This window comes from Pleurodeles waltl, chromosome 3_1, assembly GCF_031143425.1.
Source record: "Pleurodeles waltl isolate 20211129_DDA chromosome 3_1, aPleWal1.hap1.20221129, whole genome shotgun sequence".
Taxonomy (NCBI): domain Eukaryota; kingdom Metazoa; phylum Chordata; class Amphibia; order Caudata; family Salamandridae; genus Pleurodeles; species Pleurodeles waltl.
The window spans coordinates 565,751,496-565,776,204 of NC_090440.1; positions in this window are offsets into that span (position 1 = coordinate 565,751,496).

Sequence of the window (24,709 nt, forward strand, 5' to 3'; positions counted from 1 at the left end):
GCTGCACTCTGCATCATGGCGAGGAGGATGAGGATCTTGGCAGGTTTGAGGAGAGGGAGGAGGAGACAGGAGCGCATTTTCAGAGTGCGCATTACACTTTTTGATCTGACAGAGGAGGAAGTATATGAGAGGTATAGGTTGAACTCAGCCATGATACTTGATCTGATAGCTGAGCTACAACCCATACTGCAGCACAGAACACTAAGGACTCACAGCATACCCACCCATGTGCAGGTATTATGCTCCCTACACCTACTTGCCTCAGGGAGCTATCAAGGGGTCATAGCAGCAGCTGGAGGGGTTTCACAGAGCACCCTCTCCAGATTTTTCAATGCATTTATCAACGCCATGCTAAGCAAACTCCAACAGTACACCAGATTCCCCCACACCCCACAGGAAATACAGCAGACAAAAATAGAGTTTTACCAGATAGCACAGTTCCCCCACGTCCTAGGTGCCATAGATGGCACACATGTGGCAATCTGTCCACCATCAGCCACAGAGTATGTGTACCGAAACCGTAAATACCAACATTCCATGAATATTCAGGTGATTTGCAATGCCTCCTATATCATAACGGATCTCGTGGCCAGGTACCCAGGGAGCACACATGATTCGTACATCTTTTGCCACAGCGGGATTCACACAAGACTGCTAGCTGGGGAGTTTGGTGAAGGATATCTACTAGGTAATGTCACTCTGTACACTGGTGCATAGATGGCGAACCCATGTCAGATGTCTCAGTTACTCATCACACCTTCTGTCCATTCCAGGAGACAGTGCCTACGCAGTGCGCACCTACATGATGACGCCCTACCTCAATCCCACAACACCAGCAGAACGGAGATACAATGCAGCACACAGGGCAACCCGCAACGTGGTGGAGCGCACATTTGGACTGCTGAAGAGTCGCTTCCGTTGTCTCCACAAAAGTGGAGGTGCACTACAGTACAGTCCAGAGACCACATGTAGAATAGTGGCTACTTGTGCAATCTTGCACAATATAGCAACAACCAGGGGCATACCTATAAAAATCAGGGACACTGAATCAGATGAGGATGACGATCTCATACCACCTCTAGAGCCAGCAGACAGGACCAGTGCAGCAGAGGGAATGCAAAGGCGTGCCGACATCACACACAACCATTTCAGACGTGAGTATGAATGACAAAAATCCACTGACAACTGTACCTGTAGTGATATAAATTTATTACCTTACGTCAGGTAATGAATGATTGAGAAATAAATGAAAAAGGTGATGTTACAAACGCGAATGAACTAATGAACAGAGTCACGCACTATTCCCTCATAGTGGCAACAGCAGTGTAATGGTGGCAAGAGTCACTTTCTTCTCCCACGCACACCACTCGGGTGCCCAGTTAAGTCACTGGTACCTCGATTGTCACCTTCAGCGGCAGTGCTGTGCCTTGCACTGCGCCGTCTGGTGTCTGCTGCTGGTACGGCAACACTACTGAGGCTTGACTGTCCTCAGTGTCCCCCAAGGCTACCTCACTGGGAGTGGCAGATCTCTGTCCCATTATGTGTTCAATCACATTTGTGATGTGAATTAGTCCCTGGACACCGTCCCTGCTGCTATGTGCAGCCTCCACTTGTGCCGCCACTGCGCGACGGGCAATTAGTGCAGTGGAATTAGCCATCCTGTTGGAGGACCTGCAGTAGCAGCCAAACATTGTCCGGAATCTGTGTTCCTGTCTGCGCCGGCTAACCCTTTCATGGCGCAGCTCCTGGCAGAGGTCACAGACAGCACTAGTTAGGTCCCTGGTGTCCTCTGAAGCCTGCACCTGTCCCTCCCGCAGCTGTAAAATATTGCCATTTAGTGCATCCAGTTGGCGATGCAGGCCCATCATGTTTCGGTTGTGCACTTGCAGGTTCCGGTCTAAACTGAGGATCTGCTTGTTTTGCAGACGCTGCTGCTGCAACATAGCAGCCTCAAGGCCCCCGAATAAGGACGGACCCTCACCTGCCTCATGATGTTGCTGCTGGGACTCTGTTGCAATCCTGCGTGGTGCTGGCTGACCCCTGCCCTCCAGAATCTGGCTGCGCCTGTCTGGTGCAGACGGTGTGCTTGGCCCTTCCAAGTGCTCATCCGAGTGGCCGCTGAACTCTGGCAGTGGTAGTGCCCTGGGCCTGCGGCGGACAGTGGACATGTGGAGGGACCCACTGGTGTTTGTGTCCGAGGGCTGATGGGTGTCCGTCTCTCCTACACATGTACTTTGTGTGGCTGCTGGGCCTGGCCCACCTGCAACAACAATATGCAGCATGTCAGTTCTGTATGTTACATTATCTGTCAGAAAATGGCAATAAAGGTACAGGTACTGCTCTACACGGTGTTGTGTGTGTTGTGTTACCTTGGGTGTCACTATACTTCATTACATTGTTATGCTACAGTCTGTACTAGTTTGCGGACTGCCACTCCCATAATGCATTGTTGTGCTGCTTCTAAGATGTGGACTTGACTACTTCACACACTGCTTCACATTACATGCTAATTCCTAAGGGGCTTTTGTGCATACACATATCGGGTTCCCAAACATCATTGCACTTACCTTGGCTGGTACTCGGTGTGCCGGAGGTGTCGATGTCTGTGACCCCAGTCACAGCTTCAGGGAGGAGTGTGGATTCCACCAGGTCCTCTAATGGTGTGGATGGTGCTTCTGTTGGTGGTCCGCCACCTGTACCCCTGGCCTCCGCAAGTCTCCTTGCCACCCTCTCCTTTGCACGGGAGCGCAGGTCGTACCACCTTTTTTTTATTTCCTCGATGGAGCGCTGTGCCACTCCAATGGCGCAAATGTTTGATTGAATGTCCAGCCATAATCTTCTCTTTTCACTCTCAGGAATCTGGAGTGAAGTTTTCCCGAACAGGCGGTCATGGCTCCTCACCACCTCCTCAGTCAGGACCTCAAGCTCCTGTTCACTAAATTTAAGCTTGCACTTCCTTTCTGCCTTCTCCTGTGCTGGTCCTGGGGTCTCCATCCTGGCTCAGGTGTTTCTGCTCCTGCTGAGTTCTGCTCTGTGTGGCTGGGCTGCTCTCTCTCAGGATGCTGGTTTGGATGTGGCACCTGAAACTGCCTGGGATGACTCATTTCCTGCTGGTGATGTCATCAGGCTCCTCCAGGTGTGCATTCTCGAACTTTCTCGCAATTTGCGATTTTTTACCGAATCGCAAAAAAATCGCAAATTGCTAGAATGCAAATTGCGATTCGGTAAATGGGCCTCGCAAACCACAAATATCGATTTTTTAGAAATCGCTAATTCGGAATCGCAATTTTGTTACATGGCCAATTGCAACTCGGAAATATCGATTTCTTAAAAATCACTATTTGCGATGCGCAAGCTCATGTTTTCATACATATGGCCCTTAGATCTTAAGCAAAAAGTATTTAAAATTAACTTTTGGGTAGGATGCAGGTGGGTATATACCAGGTCCAGGAATGGTAGATCATGTTCTTTGTTTCTTGGTTTCTGGTTTTAGCACAACATGTGCAAACTATCACACTGTTTTCAGCCAATCATTAGTTCTTCTACTTAGTGCTCTGAGCAGTCATTAAAAGTGCTGAAAAAAAATGACGCAAAGAAATCTCATCGATTTCTTGGTGCCATTTTTTTGCTCCCCCTCCCCCACGGGGGAACGCCCCCTTTGCATACATTATACCTGGCACAGGCACCTAGAGTCCAGTCTGCAATGCACGAACTACAAACTGAAGACAAAGTGTGTTTCCCAGTGCCTAATAGTGATTCACTTCATCAATCTGTATTTCTGTCTCAGCCTACCTAAAAAGGTAAATTCTATCTCAGCATATGATGTCTGTGCCATATTTCTCTGCCCAAGTGAAGTTGTATTTCATGTCTTCAGTTGCAGATTGACGGTTCCAATATCTTTCCTCCCTATTAATGTGAGTAAGAAGCAAAAAGAGTAGTACATGATCAGTTACACCCAACCAGTCCACATCTAAACCTCTACCTAGCCCAATCACGTACATCCCTGTGAACTAATTCCCCCCACTGCCAATTGTTGGTATTTCTTGAGAGTATTTTTGTGTTAGAGACCTGGGTATAAGGTGGGATTAAGGGACTGATTTAGAGTTTTGCAGATGGTATACTCTGTGACAAAATATCTTGTTCACTGTACTACAATTCATCATATTCTTCTATGCAATGTATATTGTAATACGGCGGATGAGATATGCGTTTTCCACCAAGTGTGTCCCATCTGCCAGACTCTATCAGACTAACAAACAAGTTTGGACCTAGGGTAGTAGAATGGAGGAGGGTATTGGAGAAGAGCAAGGCCATTCAAAATAAAAGTTCATAACATGCTACAGCTAGGCTACCCCCAAAAAATGCTGGAGAGTAAGCAGACCCACCAGCTTGGCTCTGTTAATGTTGCATAGTCAAGCAATAATTTTGCAGCATATGAGATATGTACATTTGTCTAGATCCGCCCTGATCTTTAACGCAAAGTCATATTTTGAATTGATTATGTTGGTGTTCAGAGTGAATTATTCATTTCAGTCAGTGCTATGATTGATTATCTAGCTATAATGTAATGCATGGGTGGGAAAAACTTTGCCCAGTCTGTGTAACTACTATATCATCAATCATCACTTTCAAATTAAATTGCTATGGCCCTGGGGAACAGCAATATTCTGCTACTCTACTGTGCCACTATAGACAGTATAAATAAGTGTTTGAGTTGAGCATGACCAATTGTGTTTTTCTATTTTGTTGTTCTTACTTTCTTGATATAGTTACTCCTGCTGCTGGAGCCGGTGATACCCAGCACCGGGCACAGGTCCTAACACAGCAGGAGATAGTCTCCCTGCTGTGGAAGCAGATGTTGGAGGTAGTGGTTGTGGAATATTGATGACTGGTCGCTCTGGAGGAAGAAGAAGAGGAGGCACAGACCTCAAGGTCCGTGGGCTGACAACCTGGCTGGCCTCCAATTTGGCCAGGAAACAGCCATTGTGGAGAGTTGAAAGGGTTGATCTTAAAATAAACGGACTTTACTTTTTTCTTTATCATCATTATTTGTCTCTCCATTGCTAGTTGGTGTAGTATAGCATTGATGAGTGTTACGTTGACACAAAAGTGCCACACACAGAACTGCCCTCTGAAATTGTCACACATTGTACATCGACATTTCATCCTAGACTTTCCATACCTGAATTCCCTTGGCATGTATGTACTTTGTCAGTAGGTTATTTACCCCTTCCTGCTGTCCAGTAATTATACCCCACCACCAGAGTTGTATTGCCAGGGAACAGAATAGTGATTAATTTAATTAGTTTCACTTGATGAGGTTTTGCTGCACCCAACCCCTGAACAATTACACACTATATTAGTTACTATAGTAACTGCCCTTGCTCTACCCTCTGTATCTATTTGCCCAGTAAAGGGTCTGCCAACATACACAAAAATGTAGTATTTATTGTCTCTCCTTCCAAAGGACTACTTCGCTATTAAGTCATCAACTAGTTCTTCAAGTTTACTTCTTACCTGAACTGATTTAGCAATGGTACGTCTTCCAATCTTCCCAAACCTTACTGCTCGGTTTCCCAAAGGGCCTTCTTTCAATGGGGTGGTATTATTAGTGTTGTTGGGAAGAGAAGACATCACAAGGCGTGGTCCCACTTCCACCTATTTTTATTCAATTAGAATATCAACTCAAAAAGGTATTGTTTGAGTTTATTTAATTGGAGAAGTAGCCATCCGTGATTGCTGGCTTCACAAAATGGTGCCAGAGGGCTCCATGGTGACTGGAAATCGTATTAGCAGCTGGCAAATCTTGCTTGTGCTCACAGGCATGTTACAGAGCCTTGCATTGTTCAGGTGAGCATCACAAGGCACCAACAGGAAAATATTTCCGCCACACGCCGATTGGCAGAATTTGGCTGGTACTCCGTGTAACAGGCATAATGCGGAGTTACCACATTCTGTCAGCATCGCAAGCGGAATTAGATTTTCCGCTCAAGCCTAATTCCTATCTTTGGAGGCGAGGTACAGATGTCGCATGCCTGTAGAAGACACACTTATCAAAAGGGAAGGGCACTGTGCTGCAGAGGAGGTGAAGGAGTCAGTTGTTTTCACACCTCCTTTGCCTTTTATGCATGTCGGTCACTGATTTGGGTTTAACCCAGCCTTCCTTCTAATGTGCACCAGGTAGCTATTGAAAAGGAGGGTCCGTATGTATTATTAAGTGTTATTTAGACCCTCTACCCCTGACACTGGCCTCTATATATGCACCCTTGGCAGCACAGCTAGAATTCCTCAGTGGATTGACTCATTATTGCTCGCACAGATAAATACCCCTTCACTTTGGGCTGGAGACTTTAACTGTATCCACTCTGTAAATCAGGAATGCTCCCATCACCCTGTCTGAGGTGTGCATGAGATCCATGTGACAGAGTTGTTTGGCTCCCGTATGAAGCAGTAGCAAGAACACCACCCAACGATCAAGGAGTTCACACCCTGTTCTTCCATGCACAATCTTCATTCCTGACTGGACATGTTCCTTTGTTCTAATAATTTTCTTAGGACTATGCACTACAGGGAGCACAGGTGCCATACGATATCGGATCACATTCTGTTTCTTTTACACGTGAAATGAGGTGGCTCACAATCCTGAACCCATGGCTCTACTAGATGCTCCATATCAGGATAAAATCAGAATCAAGACATCTTCTTACATTAATGAAAATAATGGGGCTGTAGGGACCTCTAAGATGGTGTGGGAGACGTAAAATGTCTAGCTATATGGGGTTTGTATGAACACTTTGTATAGTAAGACATTAACTAGAGATTTGAATCTGAAATTAGACAGCTACCAATAACTGATACCCAATCAAATCATATTAGACCTCCTTTGCTGAAAGCCAAAATAATGTACATGGATACTATTGAATGTTTAGCTCTATATGATTATCAGCAATATCAGTCTTTGTTACATTCTGAATCAGTTGAAGCAAGACCTCTTTTGGCGTGTCTGCTGCAAGATGAACACCCCCGTTGAGCAATCATATCCATTTGCTCAGCATCTGGGACTAAAGTCATTATAAAGGCTATGACCAATGAGGCGTTGTATGATTATTACAAAGACCTATAGACACGCATAATGAGGCCTCTACCCAGCAAGTGACAGACTTATTTGACCACTTGCCATTAACTTTTTTACCACACAAGCAAGCAGAGTCAGTTAAAGGACCACTTATATATGATGAAAGTTTGGGGGCAATCAAGCATTTTGCCACTGACAAGGTCCCCAGCACGGATGGTTTGCCCTCAAAAGTTTATAAAAAGAATATGGGGTCCCACTAGGCCAAGCATGTACACGCTTAAAGGGGACCTCTGTATTAAACCTCTTGCTACTGCGTTTGTCAGAGAATTCACAATCTAAAACACTTTCTTTTTGCATTTGTGACATAGCTCAATATGTATGGCGTTTGTCATGGCATTTACAACATGAAACCAATTTGTATTCCTTTTGTCAAAGGGTTCACCAAGTAAGCCTCTTCCTAGGGCATTTTCATAAGGTTTCCAAAGTAAAGCCTCTATTTATGGTGTTTGGCAAATTGTCCACATTGTAAACCCCATCCCATTGTATTTGTCAGGGAATTTACAATGAAAAACTCCTTCCTACTGTATTTGAAAAACCTGGTTCAGGAGGTCCCTGGGCAGTCAGAAGCAACTAGCCACAACTATGTCAAAAGGGTATTTGACCTCTGGTGTCCTGGACCAAGGGCCATGTGTCTAGAATTTAGGGATTGTTATTTCGTAATTGTAATTCTTTGCAAATTGTAATTAGGAAATTAAAATTCCTAATGTAAAAAAGGTACAAATTGGAAATAGCAATCCTGATTGGGGTTGCAATAGACCTAACTCATTAATGTTAAAGAGATAGATTGCAATTTGCGACCCATTAGGAATTACAGCCATCACAGGGATGGTGGACTGCTAACGGTCAGCACACTACAATGTCTGTGACTGCTTTTTAATAAGGCAATATTTTTTTTAGATGCAGCTTGTTTTCCCTAAAGGAAAATGGGATGTGTTTCATAAAATAAAATGAAACATTTAAGTTTCATTTCTTAAAAGCAGGCAGTAGTTCTTTAGGCCACTGCCTGCTCTTATGAAAATTTTGTTTTAACATTCAGAACATTCCTGTGGGGATTCCTTTTCATTTGTGAATGGTTACCACCACTATTAATGTGTTGGTATAAAATGAATATAAACATTCATACATAGAACAGCAATTTGAATGCCTCTTCCAAATACGACTCGCTAAACACAAATTGCAATTCAGTAACATGTCTGTGAATCATGCCATTTCCAACCGCAAAACTGATTTTGTCCGTATTTCTCTAAGAGCCCATCCTAACACTGGTCTGTAATGGTATGTAGTCGGACGACCACAGTGCCTGAACATTTCAAGATGGTGGCCGACCCTGGGAGGAGTGAGCTGGAGAGCTCCAGAGGCTCGAGTGAGCATTATGGGGCAGCCAGACCAAGCCAATGCCATAAAAGATGGAGCACCAGGGTTGGGGGTTTGTGTGCCAACTTGGAGGTGACAGATCCTGTCTTATGTGGAGGGAGGTCGGAGACAATGGATAGAGACCTGTGGGAAGTGGGCTTTGATTAAGATGCTAAGGATGGCACTGAGAGGATGTGGAAGGAGACTCCAAGGATGGGTGCATAGAGGATGTGGAAGGAGATTCTGAGGACAGGCGTGGAGAGGAGAGAGAAGCTGGAAAAGCAGCAAGATGAGGAGAAGATGGGAACCAAGAAGAGCACTGTGCCAGCATGGCTCCCAAGTCCAGCGGTCCCGGAGAGGAGGCAGACGCTGTGGCTCCAATTGCCACGACCCTGGAAGGTCGTAGCTTCAGGCAATTCCCAGTTGTTAGTGTATTTGCTTTAAGAAGGTGGTGGGCTGATATACAGCTATTACAGTGGGGCCCCTGGGAAGGGAAGAGCACTTGTAAATAAAGCAAACACCACGGGCATGGTGATAGCACCATAGTCAGGGTACCCGTAAAGGCCACTGGCTTTGTTATTTATTTTTTCCACTTTTTTTATTTACTTCGAGGGCCACAATATGGCTCATCTCTGCACCAGGAGAGGACAGAGAGGATGGGGAGGATTCGGAAGGGAGGATAGGACTCAGAAGAGTCAGAGGAGAACAGTGCCCCTTGTAGGAAACGACAGAGTCTGTGATAGCTGCTCCTAATAGTGGAAAAAAAAGAAACTCAAATCTATCGGTGAATGGGTGTGTCTCTAGTAGGGAAGGTTGAGTGACCATAGTGGAGTCAGAGGTGGGATCCTGTGTCTGAGATAACAATGACACAACCCTTAACAATGGAGGCAATGGTCACCCAGCTAGGAGAAGGCCAGCACCACTTACAACTGGTACTGCAGCAGCAGTCCTAAAATGTTCAAAAAGAACAGGTGGCTTTTCATCCTTCCAAGAACAGGCCATGCATCTTGCCCACAGTCAGACCGGGGGTGTGCATTACAGACAGGAACATACATTGAAATACTTACTTGAAAGGTTTTACTGGCCAGGCAAGTACGGGAAGTAGCAAAATACTGTTCAGCCTGTCCCAGATGCCAGCTGGTGAATCCACCAGGGGTAGCAAGAGCCCTCTTACGACTCCTCCCCATAAGTGAGATACCATTCCTGCATGTTGGGATGGACCTAGTAGGCCCACCGTCGCCTTCTGCTTGGGGACACCAGTATATACTGGTCTTGGTTGATTATGCAACCCACTATCCTATCCTGAAGCAATTCCCTTGGCCAGCATGACCACTCTGTCCATTGCTCAGGCTATGGTGTCCTTCTTTTCCTGAGTGTTATTTCTGCAGGAAGTACTGACCAACCAGGCGACCTCCCCCCTTTATGTCCCGTTTAATGAGTCACGTTTGCAGATTGCTGGGTATCCAACATTATCACCTGCAGTTTGACAGACTGGTGGAAGGATACAATAGGACGCAAAGATAATGCTGAAGAAGATCACACACAAGACTGGGAGAGATTGGGATAGGAAACTATCATTGGTTCTGATTGCCATACATATCCACGAACAGAAGTCAGTAGGGGTCTCCCCCTTAGAGCTACTGTTCGGGAGGAAACCTCAAACCCTCCTGGATAGGGCTGTGGAACAATCGTCGGAGGAAGAGGATGAGGGCACACCCCTATTGGGATACAGCAACACACTAAAAGAATCCCTAAACACACTGTGGAAGGAGGTGCACACCAACATGGAAAGGTCCCAACAAAGAAACAAATAAGCATATGATCAGAGGACGAAGCTAAAAGTGTTTACTGTGGGTGAGAAGGTTTTGATACTACTACCTCCAACAGAAAAGAAGCTCCTAGCCACTTGGCAAGGACCTTATCAAGTGCTAGAAAAAGTAACCCCAGTAACTTATAGGATAGCTCTCCCACATCGAGGACATGTGGGTCAGATATATTTTGAATTGGCTGAAAGGTTGGGAGGAGCCCCACCCAGTCCAATAGACCCGATAGTCTTAGTAAGCCACGTTAACACTAGTAACCACCTGGACATTCCTATTCAGTCATTTATGGATGCCCAAGGTCAAAATGGGGGATGCCTTGACTACCAAGCAAAGACAGAAGCCGACCACCTTGTTAGACTATTACCCAGGTCTTTTTTCGAGTATCCCTGGACGTACATCCCTAGTGGCCCATGACATTATCACAAGGGAAACCGGGTGGTTAAGATGAAACCACATTGCATACCAGCTTCCAGAAGGCAGACCTTAGAACAAGAAGTGGAGGCTATTCTGAGGGTTGACATAATAGAACTCCCTCATGGCACTTGGTGCTCACCTGTAGTTTTAGTATTGAAAGGGCATGGAAGTCTGCATTTCTTTATAGACTTCCAAGAATTGACCACCATCTCACAATTTGATACATACCCTATGTCCCAGGTGGACAAGTTGGTAGAGGGTTTGGGGGGGGCAGGCATCATGCCCACAACTGACCTCATGAAGGGCTACTGGCAGATTCCCCTCACCCGGGTAGCACAGGAAAAGACAGACTTTTCAACCCCTTTAGGGCTATATCACTTCAAATTATTGCCATTTGCCCTTCAAGGGGCCCCTGCCACCTTCCAGAGACTCATGGATGTGTTGTTACGGGCACATCAAAATTACGCAGTGGTGTATTTAGATGACATAGGCCCTCATTCTGACCTTGGCGGGCGGCGGAGGCCGCCCGCCAAAGTCCCGCCGTCAGGTTACCGTTCCGCGGTCGAAAGACCGCGGCGGTAATTCTGACTTTCCCGCTGGGCTGGCGGGCGGTCGCCTTCAGGCCGCCCGCCAGCCCAGCGGGAAAGAGGCTTCCACGATGAAGCCGGCTCGGAATCGAGCCGGCGGAGTGGAAGCTGTGCGACGGGTGCAGTTGCACCCGTCGCGTATTTCACTGTCTGCGCAGCAGACAGTGAAATACATTTAGGGGCCCTCTTACGGGGGCCCCTGCAATGCCCATGCCAGTGGCATGGGCACTGCAGGGGCCCCGCGACCCCCCCTACCGCCATCCGGATCCCGGCGGTCGGACCGCCGGGATCTGGATGGCGGTAGGGGGGGGTCGGAATCCCCTCGGCGGCGCAGCAAGCTGCGCCGCCTTGGAGGATTCAATGGGGCGGCGGTACACTGGCGGGAGCCCGCCAGTGTTGCCGGTCCGACCGCGGCTTTACCGCCGCGGTCGGAATCCCCATTGGAGCACCGCCGGCCTGTCGGCGGTGCTCCCGCGGTCCTCCGCCCTGGCGGTCTTTGACCGCCAGGGTCAGAATGACCGCCATAGTGATATATAGCCCTGATTGGGAAACCCACCTGCAACACCTCGGACAGGTATTACTGACCCTGAACCAAGCAGGCCTCACCTTAAATCTGAAGAAGACCACCTTCACTACCAAGCACATTGAGTATTTGGGGTTTACCATACATGCAGGGGTCATACGACCACTAATGAACAAACTCAAGGCTATTCAAAGGATTTCCCAACCCACAGTGAAAAGGGAGACACGCTCCTTCCTAGATCTTGTAGATTACTATTGTAGGTTTGTTCTTCAGTTCTCTGAGACTGCGATCACCCTCACGGACCTGCTGTCCCACAAGCATTCAGGGAAACGTGCTATAGGCTGAAGTGCAGGAACATAGTTTCCAGCACTTGAAGAGTGCACTGTGTCAAGCCCCCATTCTCGTGTCCCAACTCTGACAACACTTTTGTGCTGCAGACCAACACCTCTGGTCAGGGTTTGGGGGCCGTTTGTTGCAACCTGATCAGCACGGCAAACTACACCTCATCCTGTACCTCAGCAGCAAGCTGTTTCCCAGGGAAGTCCATTACACCTCATCTATGAACCAAGAGAGGATGGAGAGCATGGGGAGGACTTGGAAGGGGAGACAGGACCTGCACTCTTACAGAAGGAAACAGGAAGAGTCACAGGAAAACAGTATCCCTCGTAGGGTACAATGACAGAGCCTGTGATAGCTGCTCCTAATAGTAGAAAATAAAGGAACTAAAACCTATTCACGACTAGGTGTTTCTCTAGTAGAGAAGGTGGGGTGCCCACATGGTGATTAGGCAGAGATGTCAAAGGCTAACTCATGGAGGTGCTGTGGGCTAGAAACTCAGATCAACATACAACAAAAGCACTCAATAAATCATTGTCCAGCCAGTGCTTTTTCTTTGGAAAGGGAAAGTACTTAACTGTTGTGGGCTCCGAATATCGAGTTGGGAATATTGTTATACTTTAACATTGCAGCCTTAATATCAAGAACAAAAATATTGGCAGGAAAGACTGTATAGATGTTCTATTTTTCTATACCCAACTCCACATATGTGTAACTTGACTCTCTCTCTCTCTCTCTATATATATATATATATATATATTTATATTTATATTCACAAAAAAAAAAGGTTGCACAGACTTTATAGTTAGGTTCTGAATTTACTCTTACAAAATTATAGCAATTCAGCATTTATGGTTAGAGGTATTTCAAGTAACTATGACTCGCCTTCTTGCCATGGTCAGTCTTCTTATCAATAATTTTATTGCAAATGTTGCAGTGATAATATCAAAGATTCCATACAAGATGTCATCAGTGATATAATATGTGGAGTAATTAGATGTGCATGGCGAAGGCTCAAGTTATAGTTACCTTAGGTATAGTTAGATATATCACACGGGGCAACTTACCCTGTAAATGTAGTCTGCTCCCTTCATCTGTGAGGTACCATGTGGCACTTTGTGGACCAGCAGCCTTTAATTGTAAAATCCACCAATGGTCCAATAAGAACCTAATGGAAAAAATAGGAATTTCACAATCAGAGAGGTTAATTCTACATGCTTTGTAAAGTACTTTAATATGCATTGCGAAAAAACGACTGCCCTTTTCTCCCCATTTAATAATCAGCGAAACAAGTCTGTCGGCTTTAACTTGAACATAAACATGCCCATGTTTTTTCTGCCTAGAGAGACTCATCAAACACCTTGGGCAGATCCAATGTATACAATGACATGAACATTAAGTCTTCTTCTGGAGATACCAGATCTATCTTTTACTGTGTCTGGACCTGATAATATATATATATACACACATAAATACATCTATATTTAACCCCTTGCATTCACAAAGATATATTAAACCCCTTGCATTCACAATGGAAAACCCGTTACTTCAGCCTCTCCCTATTACATTTATCCGAGAATTCACAATGTAAAACTCCTTCCTATTGTATTTGTAGGCTAGCTCACAATGTAAAGCCAGCAAGCATTTCCAAGTGAAATCCCTTCTTATAATATTTGTCAGAGTTCATATTTCAAACTCATTTGTATGGTATTGATCAAGGGTTATTGTACTGTATTGTACTGCAACATTTATATAGTTCTTACTACCTCAATGTGGGGGCTGTAGTACTTCCCTAAATGGATAGCATGCTACACTGTGTAGGGTGTTAGGTTGGAAGGATATTGCCTTTGTTTTGAACCTGTGTGGTAAGTGTTTCCATGTTGTGCATGATGACCACTGAGGTGTGGTTAGCATGTTATTGATCACAGCACTGAGCAGTGTGATGGATGTAGACAGGCATGCAGTTTATTATTTTCAGTAAACTGGCAGCTTTGAGCAGCTCTGCAGATCCATTATGGTCTTTCATATTTTTGTAGTCCACTGATATAGTTAGTGCACTGGGTTGTCCATTCTGAGATATCTTGTTTAAAGCTTATAGTGCTGAGCAGGCATAGTTTGGAGGGAGACATAGATCAGAGATCTGCTGGGGTGTATTTTGTATTATCTCATATCTGATTACCATTGTGAGATGTCAAAAACGGTCATGGTATGTAGCTACTATTATTCCACACCTGTTCAGTTGTTGATGGGTGGTTTATTGCTGTGGGCTGCTGTAGTACTGGGCATGACCCATAGCAGGTTTGTCTTATGTGAGAGTGAGAGTGTAAAGAAGTATAATCGAATTATTATGCAGTCTGTATGAATTAGAATTGTAGTTGTGTAATTGCATTTATATAGCACTTACTACCTTTGGAGAGGTATTGTAGCATTTTATGCCAGGTAGCACTATAATCCGAAAGTCAGGGTTAATAGGTTTGTTTCTTGTTATTGGGAGTACCATGGTATGCATTTACTTCAGTAATCCACGTTAACATAAATCAGGTCAAAAGGAAAAAAGGTCCTTGGGGCATGTGTGTTCTGATAATACGCCTTGCTACTGTTAAGAATGGACAGCATACAAAAAGTTGGAGAAATTAACCAATGAAGCAGATTACAACCTGTTGGCAAGTTCTAGCCTCCGATCAAGCTGGGACCTTTTTTTCTTTTGACTTGATTTGTGTTAATGTGGATTCTTATCTTGTGGCTAAGATTCTTTTCTGGCATATGGTTATGATTGATGTAAACGCACTTGTTCCTCTCTGACACAATCATCAAGTCCTGATGATGATCTCATGCATTCAAGTTTTGGGATTGAAATGTTGTTGGGAAGTCGTACCTTACTTCACTTTAATACTTGTAAATTGGTTTTTGGTATGAGTACTGGCTCTATTTGGATTTGACACAAATATTTGCAATATATTGTGTCAAATGGTATTGCCTGAGTTTTACTATCAATTATTGTAATATGCCTTGATCAATATTTATCGATCAATATTTATCACCTACCATTTGTAATTGCAAACCTTCATACAATTAATTGTTGAACCTGAGACAATTCACTGTGTTTGGTTTTCAGATCAGATATGCTGGATGTTGCATATTTCATTTTATTCCCCTACATGTATGTCCCCGCTCCTTTATTTTTCTCATGATTTGTTTATTAATAAATAGTTTTTTACTTTGACATCACACATAGAGCTCATTATATTTCTATGTGCAAATTGTTAATTAGATTTTGTGGGTACGGGACCCTTGTTCCTTTTATTATACTTGGGTTTCTTTTGTTGTATGAACTCAGATAGAGGAGGCATGCAGAGGTTGGAAAGGAAGGTGACTCATTTGAAAAAAGAAAATGACAGTGGAGAATTTGAAGTTTAAAGAAAAAGTCAGTTTTTATGCAGGGTTTTTAGGAACATTGTGGAGGCTTTTTGAGACTGACTACACGCCAGTAGACAGAAATAACATTATATACATGTGTTGCAATGTCATTGTAGGCCATGAGAACACTAGTGTACACACACAGACATCACCTGTAGGTAAACAGAATTAAACTAAATATGGTTGTATTATCCCATAACTCAAATAGAAGGAAATACAAACTGGAATGTTGTACTTGAAATGGTTGTGCTAGAGATGCACCTCCCCCTTCCCTCTGAATTTCAGGATGGGATGAAGGTGAACAGGGTCTGTTTTAAGGGCTGTGTCTAATCTGAAGCAACCGCAACATAGGCACAATGCAGTGGAAAATGTTTCATCTGGTTGTCAGTCAGCCTTCCTGTAGCAGTGATTAGACACACAAAAGGAAAGGCCCTGCGTTGGAGCCTCCTCACCTGAACAATAGAAACTTTAGTCCCACCTCACATATTACGTACGTACTAATGAAAACAAGTAATCAGCAGCCCCTTCCTAACAAGGCCCTTAGTGAATTTCTAAAAGGGGGGGGCTATCTCCATTTCTTCCCACTTCAATGACTGGTCTGGTGCCCTACCTCCCCATGCTGGGTACTGTGTCCCTCCTTCTGTCCTTCTGTGCAGTTTGTTCTCTGCTCAGCTCAGAGTACATTTCTGTTCTTATGGTCACACACAGAACTAGTTTCAGTGATTAGAACAGTACTTTTAAAAGAACAATTTTATTGTAGCAGGGAGATTTTCAACGTGGAACAGCACAGTTTATGAGCTCAAAAAGAGACCAGATTACAGAAATTTTGGTATAATGATGAGTGTGGGGGGCACGCGGCTAGGGCAGAACTGCTCTCTGTATTGATAATTTGGAATGCAACTTGGGGCTGAAACCAGTAACCAAGGAATAAAAAAGAGAGGCAGGGAAAACGTGGTCTGCAAAACAGATATGTTGGGTTGTAAACATTTACTTTAGTCATAATTACAGTCTGAGGCACAAAGAATAAAGGGTTTGCTCTGAATTGGACACTTAGGCCCATATTTATACTTTTTTAGCGCCGCATTAGCGCCGCTTTTTGACGCAAAAATGTTGCAAGCTTACAAATTACAATTGTATTTTGTAAGTTTGCGCCGTTTTTGAGTCAAAAAGTGGTGCAAATGCGGCGCTAAAAAAGTATAAATATGGGCCCTAGCTTGCCATTTGATTGGCAAAAGCTGGGATTAGAATGTAGGCTGTATGGTTTGCATGTTAGCCACTTACCTACAACTATCTCTCTCACTCTTTCTCTCTCCTCCACCCGGACCCCCAACCTGGCACTCTACATCGATTTCTGCTGTGTTCCTCAGCGCATGGCACTCTGGCCCTCATTAAAACCCTGGCGGTCAAAGACCGCCAGAGTTGAAGTGGTGATCGTACCGCCAACAGGCTGGCGGTACAATTCGCCATATTTAGACCGTCACATCGCCGAGACCGGCGGTTTTCCGCTATGGTTGTCCCGGTGGTTATAATCTGTCAGGGTAGCGCTGCCCTGGGGATTATGACTCCCCTTCCCGCCAGCCTGTCCATGGCGGTTGAGACTGTCATGGAAAGGCTGGCGGGAAGGGGAGTCGCTGGGCCCCTGGGGGCCCCTGCACTGCCCAAGCACTTAGCATGGGCAGTGCAGGGGCCCCCAGGCACAGCCCAGTTGCGATTTTCACTGTCTGCCCGGCAGACAGTGAAGAGCGCGACGGGTGCTGCTGCACCCGCCAAACCGCCACATTGCCGCCAGCTCCATTAGGAGCCGGCTGCAATGTTACGGGCAACATCCCCGCTGTCTCTGGGGGACTCTCTGTCTCTGTTTCCGCCCACGGGTTTCTGGCCGTATGGGCAGCCGCCTGGAGGTACAACCTTGGCGGTCGGCCTCATCCAACCGCTAAGGTTGTAATGATGGCCTCTGTCTCTTCCCTTCCTGAATAGCACAGCTGCCTCCAAGCCGTCTCCCCTCAGTGACAGTGTGTTTCCTCTACATTTCTATCCATTGCTTCAGTGCAACTGATGTATCTGAAATATTATTGCTATTGTTAACGTCACAGTGAGTTCTAACAAGTTAACTGTAAAGTGGTGCACTGAAAGCCAATATTAAAGTGCATTCACTGTAGAATAGTGATCTAATGTGATGTGGTATTGCCCTAAATCTTCAAGTATGATTAATTAATTTGATTTCACGTGTTTCCCCATTATATTAATTAATAGTTTTCACTAAAACAATAAAGAATTTCTAGAAGGTAATATTTTAAATGTTACATGTTAATGTCGAAAATGTAGTTCCCCATTATAGCTATTGAAATGCATTAACAAGTTAATTTGCTTTTCTAGTCACTATAACATGAACACTGAACAAGCTTATTAATGATGCTTTCATGATTTTGAATGTTATATGTGCTCTAATTTACATAAATGAATGTGCCATTTTAAATTGCTCTGTTAGCCTATGCATGGCCTGCTAGGGCCTGTTTTCTAAAATGTGGAATAATGTTTAGCCATTCTTGTTAACGTGTAAGTTCTTTCAGGCTTCATTACCATAGAATATTAGCTTGGAAATAGATGTCGTATTGTTTTACCCATGGAGAGCCTGAGAAAGTAACGTTGAACTCAGTACATTAAGTAACTGTGGAAATGATGAATCATTCAGTAGAGGACAGGCCTCGAAAAAAAAATTTGTGTGATCCTTGGCAAATAGTTTACAGAGTCACCTTTTTCTTCATTCTCACGTGTGATTGCACCTTCAAATATGTGAGTTCAGCATTTCTGCAGTACAAAAAAACTCTTTTGTTTGATTAAGTAGACTAGAGTTTGCTGCATGTATCAAAATAATCTAACCCACATTTAGGGGACCAATGACCCATGACTTGCTTTCAGTTTACTAACAGCATTGCCATCAGGGCAAGAGTGTTTCTCAGTTTGTTTAAACACTCACTCAGTACAGGACAGAGGCGCATTGGAAGAGCTACTGTCAATATTTGCCTTCATATTTGTTAGTGCATTTTTCTGAACAGCCGACTTTTGGTTAGGCCCAGCACTTTTTGTTCAACTTGAACATGTGCATTTCATTACAAAAACCTTTCTCCATACTTGGAAAAGGCAAGGAATTCGCTTACTTTAGCCCAGGCATTCTGTCCCATCTCTTACTAGTCAGCCTATGTGTGTGTGCAAATATACCCATTTCCTGTTTTTGGCTACGAGTACATAAGTGTTGCGGCTTTGTCCGCGTTTACTTTGATTTAATGTCTAGTTGCCCGTCGGACAAAACAGACATTAAATCTTCTTGCCCCTGACAGAAATCAACGTGTCTCAGGCATCAGGCGATATGAATTCCCCAGCCCTGATCCAGGCAAAGTGGCTTTGAGTGGCCTTATAGGTATGGGGTTGCACAAAGCGCCACTGGTGCATCACCGTTGGCGCACTCAGGTTGTAAATAAACCCCTTAGTTTGGTGGATGTTAGTTAAGCTTCTGTTGTTCCCTAGGCTTGGACATCCAATGGTAATTCTGTATCTTTATAGGTTTGTCTTAAGAATTGTCTATATTAACTTGAGCTTGTAATAAAACCCTTTAAACTTTTTTCCTGACTTGGGTTTTCCTTGCACGGCCAAACTGGTCATACTGTAATTTAAATATTGATTGGTTGTATTATTGACTTTGTCTCCACTCCTTCTCTTAGGGTGAAAAGTTCCATTGATCTCATTTAGAGCACACATGAAATGCTCCATCACAATCAACCTTCTGTTTTTTTCACTTTCTCCTATTCTCTCCCTCTCCCATGCTCCCTCTACTTTTCTTCCTGTTTCATCACTGCTTCTCTCTCCCCACAACCACCAGCTCAAATTAAGCACTGACTCACCAACTTCTCTACATCTCTTTCCCCACTAGGTCTCACTCCTATATCTCCTCACTTCTTTTTCTATGCTTTATTTTCGCACTCTGCTCCCGTATGTTCTGCCTTCCCACCCCTTCACTACTTCTGTCTCTCTTTTCGTCCTTCTATCTCCATATCTTGGGATGGCGAGAGGTAACCTAGTAGTACATGCGAGATGGAGATGTAAGCAAAATGTGAAATACAAGCACTAAAGTTTGAAACAGAGGAAGAGGCAGGCTGTGGCAGGTACAAGTCCAAAAAGACAATGACTTCTCAGCAGATGTGAGAAACAGCAGGAAGGCATCTGTCTGAAGACAAAAAGCAACACAGAAGGGAGAGGCAGACGCTCATTGGGGAGCCTTGTGGAGTTAAAAGAAGGAACATCCATCTCTTAGCACGACAAAGCAGCAGGTCTGCTGAGATCCCTATTAGGGACGTAACTGAAGCCAATATCATTAAAAAAAATAACAAATGAACAGACATGGATGTAAACCCGGCCCCTGATATAACTATGTAACATAATTGTTGTTCAGAGATTTTCATTTTTGATTTGTGTTTTTGGATCATTAGAAAAGTTATTTAGCTTGGGTAGACATTGCTGATCCTAGCTGATTTTTTCTGAACAACATTTTTAAAAATGGTCGAAGTGTTGTGGTGATGATGTAATATTTCAGGAAGCATGAGACCTATATATTTCATTTTGGTGTCAGAGCATAGGTTTTGGGGGTCAAGTAGTTTCATAAAGTCAGAAAATAACTCCTCCGTGCCATTTAAGGAAGAAGAGACAAATATAGAAATGAAACAAATAATAATGGTTTGTAATCCTTTGATGTATACACCAACAATGATTATGATCTGAATATGAAAAAACAATGTTTGTCACTCCTGTTTTAGACACATTTTTATAGTTCACTTCATTTATTTGTTTCAGCAATCACTTGTAGTACATTTGCAGAGTGTTGAACATTTGAGAACAGCATATCGACAGGGACATCTTTTTGTAGCACAGGTTTTGCAACTACTTGTACGCGTAAGTTCTGTGCGGAGAGGCTTTAGAAATTTCATAGGTTTTAGCACCCCATCAATGTCTTCCCAACCAAATTCACACAGATTTTTCCCTACTTATGAATGACCCAAACTATTTACACATCTTCTGATAAACTCTCTTTTAATGTGACCTTGCACAGAATATGACATCGGTGGAAGGTCACTTAGTGGGACTGATCTTGTGAACCCACTGTATCGAAGATCGTCAAATGTGTGACAGTCAGAACTCGTTCTCAACACATGAACAAGGTATTTTTGTACTTCCTTAGAGTCACAATGAAAGTTGTTTCTTTGTACTCTGTTTTGTACTGGCTTGTTGGACGAAACTCTTACTATGGCATTTAAAGTGTGGAAATTTAGCTTTAGTGATTATTTCAAACAGCTTTATCTCTTTCAATACAAATCTCTCCTGCTTCAGTTCTGCGTATAGTTTCAGTCCATGTTCCAGGACATCTAGCAGAAGTGTCTTTATATCATTATCCACATATTGTTTGATCACAAAACTGTGTAGTTGCACTTGCTCAGTCATTTCAAAGGGGTTTCCTTGCTGCTGCATGAAATGAAGAAGGCTGTCAATGTGTTTATTAAAATGTTCCCCTCTTTTTCCCACAAGTTCATGGTGAGAAACAGTTTCACGATGGTCCATTAATTTTGAATTTGTCATCTCTCTGAAAATATTGCATCTAGAAAGGACTTCATGGTAAATTAGCTGCCATTGAGCAACATATTCACTTTTACATATCTGACCAACAATTCCCTTGGAGCTTTTGTGTAATCTCTGGATCATCTGTTCCAGTTTCATATCTGGAGCCATAGCATTGAAACTTCCCTCTGTCTTTCACCACAAAATGTCTTTGGGTGAATTTTCTGTAGAGGTATGTTTTTTCCACCTCTAGTTTCTTCACTCTTTCCTCATACCAGGATCCATATTTCACGTAGTTTATGCAATTGAATTTGCGAAACACAGTAATCAGTGACTCCACATTCTTCACGTGCAGCTCTCAATCACCTTCCCACTCACCATGTACCAAGTTTTCACTAGAGCTATTATGTGTAAAACATTTCCTTAGTACTTGCAAAGTTCTGATTTTTTTCACATTATTTGACAAACTCTAATAACTTGGTTTTCAAGTTTTCAGATTTTGAACTGAGTGTATTGAACATTGCCTGTATTTGCATTATGTCTTTTCAATTAGGTGCACCCTGTGCCTTTTTCACTTCTGAGATAAGATATGCAAAACCAAATTTGTCATTCTTGTTCCAGAGAGCATTCCAACGCAATGTTTCTATAGCATCAGATATGTTGAGCATACCTTGAAACGAGTGAACATAATGAGTTCCGCTCCATACTTACTGGACTGTTTTGCTTCCAAAGATTTCAGTCTCAAAATGTGCATTGTCTATTCCACATCCACTGAGATAACTTCCTGCACACCACAACACAACTTTTGTCATGTGGGAAACGTCCATCATTGGATAAAGACCATCAAATTCTACCGGATTGCTCATACAAATAAGGAAAACACCTTCATCACAGAAAACTGGCAGGATAGGCTGGTCTTCAAGCTAACATGCACATTTGGAAAGCTTTTAGAGCTGTGTATACTGTGACTGGAGATGGTATTTCTAGTAAAACCTCAGCCTTCTTCAGTGGGGCGGTATTCTGGGGGATCAGAGCATGTGTTCCAGCCCATGCAGGAGCTGTTTTTTCTTCATCCTTCAGTCCGCACTGAATAAGCAATATGATTAATTCAGTTAAATCAGCTTTGTGGACCGCAGCATCAGGTAGAAGAAGATCCATGTCCTCAGCAACTTTCTGGTAGACTGGGACAAGTTGATAGCTTGTAGTGATTTTGCATACGTTGGCAAGGCAGTTGGGTTATAAGTTTGCAGCTTCATCTGTTTATGCCTACAGCTGACACAGCTTGTTTTCCAGCAGCTACTTCACTGGTGCAGTCTTGAAAATGCACCATCATGTGTGCTGGATATTTCAGATAAAGAGGAGCTGTCTTCAAAATTAAAATTAGAGCAGCTATTGCAAATTCTTTCCTGGTAAAGTGACTTGGAATTGGTGTACTGTCGGATTCACACGATTTTACAGCCTGAGCTGCTAAAAAGTTCCTGCTCCTTACTATGTCATTATAACTTGTTTAAACACCAATCCTATTCCTTGAAGTAATTAGCTCTTTACTTTTGCACTTATCATAGATTGCGTGGGCAGTCATCATGTGTAGCAGAGTTTTCTTTTTGCCGTGATGTAATTCACTAAAACATGATTTGGAAAAGACAGTGCATTTGCATAGCATAAGCCTGTCAGTTCATGGGATTGTCTTCCACTTCTTCGCTTATTTCTTCAAAGCCATCATCAATGTTGTTGGCTTCTGTTCCAAACTCAAGAACTTTAGTTTGTAACAATTTTGCTGCGCTGATATTAAACAATGATGTAAAAAATGTTAAGACAACATCAGGCATTCTTGTTGACTCCCATGATTTGCCGTGCTCTGGGGCATCACAACATTTGTCAAAAAGTCCAAAACTAAGGGCCAGATGTATCATCAAGGCCATTTGCGAATCGGAAATAGTGATTTTTAAGAAATCGCTATTTCCGACTCGCAAAGTGCCATGTATCACATTTGCGAATTGGTAATAGCGATTTCTTAAAAATCGCAAATGCTATTACCGAATCGCAAATTGCAATACCAGCCCTATTCCCAGCTATGGGCCTGTTGGCCCATATCTGGGAATTTTTTGCATTTCCAAAATTGTGATTTCTGAACCAGAAATCGCTACTTTGGAAATGCATAACCCCAGGGTGCTGGGGGCCCAAGGCCCCCTCTGCTGCACCCCAAAACATTTTTGGGGGACATGTAAGGTGCACACATGCCAAAAGGGCATGTGTGCTTTACATGTACAATTTAAAAAGGCATTTTGAAATTTTGCACATGGTTACCAACAAGTTCAACTTGGTGGTAATTAGCGATTCCTAAATGCCAAAATCGCATTTAGGAATTGCTTATTACATGTGCTAAGGAATCGCAAATAAGGAATCCTTATTTGTGATTTCTAATTTAGAGAGTCGCAATTTGCGACTGTCTAAACAGGGTCACAATTTTAAGGAATCGCTATTTTAGCGATTCCTTACAATTGCATTCAGAATGTATTTGATACATTCTGAAATGGCATTTTGCATTCGCAAACGGGCATTCGCACCGTTTGCGAATGCAAAATGCTTTCATACATCTGGCCCTTAATCTTTGAGGACGTTTCTTTAAATGGTTCCTGTTGATTTTACTGCATCCTGTGATTTTATTTTGGAAGCAAGAACTTCAGGAGTCACATCACCTGAGAACACCATATTTGGTTCATTCTTTTTGTTAGAGTGACAAAAACTAATTCTGTCATTGTACATTCTCACCAGAAAAATCTTAATTTCATTATCATGGATCAATACAGTTTCATCAAAGTTGACCATTGTTTATCTGATCTCACTGGTTGTGAGACCATAGCTGGCACTCAAGAGTGGCTTTAAAACATCATTTGCTTTTTCAAAGAGTGCAAACTTAACTGAAGGCTGTCAGTTACGTTGCTGCTGGGAGCTCATTGCACATTCATATTTTTTAAAGTATGCATGTATGCAGTTCAGGTGGGCATACAAATCTGCTGCAAATACATTGACCTCGCTGTTTAGATCAGCTACTCAGCTGAAAACCTCACCTTTGGGAGAAACTAGCTGCAGATAAAAACATGTTTGCCCTTTGTGACTCACATACTCTGCACTTTGTTCGTTCGTCAATCCCTTAGGTCCTTGTTCTAGTTACACCACAGATAAAACTTTCAAGATCCTTTGCTTTCTGATCTGTTGTTGGAGGTGGACAAGGGGTAGCCATCAATCTTCTAAGTGGATGGGCACTGGGTTTGGTTGTCGTTGCTTTTTTCATAAGACTTGTATTCTCATTGTCAATCACTGGTTTCTGCTATTTTTGACATTTTTTTTCCAGGTTTTTTTTACATTGTATACAACTTGTAGCACTTGTTGTTACAATGATAAAATATTTGATCCTCTTCACCCATCAGCTTCAATCTTTCATGAACTCCGTCTTGCCGTACTTCTGCAGCATCTTGAACTCTCTTCTGCCTAGCCACTGTTGATGTTAGGTTTT